Genomic DNA, 1,315 nt, shown 5'->3' on the forward strand with positions numbered 1-1,315 from the left:
TCCTCCCTCGGCCCTCCCCTCCTCCGGCCAGGCCTCGCCGGCCACTGCCTCGCCGCCGGAGCCGAGCCCGACCTCCGGCCCAGATCCGATCGAGCGGTAGCCTCCCCGTTGACTTCCCTCGCCCTAATATTTTCTAAGTCCCAGATTTTTTCTCAGCATATGCTCCTGTTCCCGATGCCGTAACTTTGTGCATGTAGCTCCGATTCGCGCATATAATATGTCAAATTGTTCGTCTCGGGATGCTCTTCATTTTGTTCAATTGCACCATTTTCATTAGAGGTCATCTTGATGCCCAAATCTTCGTTGGAAGAGGGCTAGTTGCTGTTAATCTCTGGTTCTTATCAGAACTTGGAGATTTGTCATTTTTGTATCATTTATTCTGTGCATCTTTTGAGCATGAGCTCTACATGTGTTTTGAAGTATGCCATGCCATCTTTCCAGGGATATAGTCCATGTATTTTTGTGATCTCTGTGGTGACTAGCACAAGCATGCAAAGTAGGCCCCGTAATATTTCTGATTTCAGGGACTTAGTGTTTTCTCTAAGTCCTTGTCTGCTGTAATTTTGTTGCCATGTAAACTTGATGCTACAGAGAGATCCATGCATATTTTTGAGATGTTCAGTAAGGATGTTTTGTAGCTATAGTGGTAATTGATCCATTCCTGCAATTGTTTGCAATTTTAGAGTACCATAGCATGACTCAATCTTGCTCTACTTTTGCTATAAAATATTTCTGGCAGATTCTTAACATGACATGCATTTTTGCCAAGCTTATTGTAGTTGATCCACACATGCTATTTAATTGTACTTGCCATGGATAGCTTCTTAAACATGCCATCTTGCTGTAGGTATGCTTGGTTTTTCATGCATTGCTCTGTAGTGAGTGCATCAAGCTCACAAAGAGGCCTACATATTAATATTTTGCCATGCTCTGTTTTCTGCTAAGTCTGAAACCTGATAACGAAACTTGCTATGTTTACATGCTTGCCATCATTTCTTCTGGTCCTTTTTGGCTTATGGTCAGTAAGGGACTTTTGTCATGTGCATTTAGTAGAACACTACCATGCCTTGTTTTGCTATGTTAAGTTCCTGTAGCATGTTGATTCCGTGCTCTGAACATTGCTACCTGATGCTGATTTCTGCCATGTCCAGTTTTTCACTAAGTCTGTGAACCTGTAATCTTTTGCACTATTGCCATGCTTGTTTGAGCTTGATATGTTGTGAACTAGCAGTAGCTCAGTGTTCATCTTTTGTCAAGCATCTCCTGTAGATTACTGCCATGTGCTTTGTTGCTATGTTGGGGTGCTGTAGCATTG

The sequence above is a fragment of the Triticum aestivum genome, chromosome 5D (genome assembly GCF_018294505.1).
Source record: "Triticum aestivum cultivar Chinese Spring chromosome 5D, IWGSC CS RefSeq v2.1, whole genome shotgun sequence".
NCBI lineage: Eukaryota > Viridiplantae > Streptophyta > Magnoliopsida > Poales > Poaceae > Triticum > Triticum aestivum.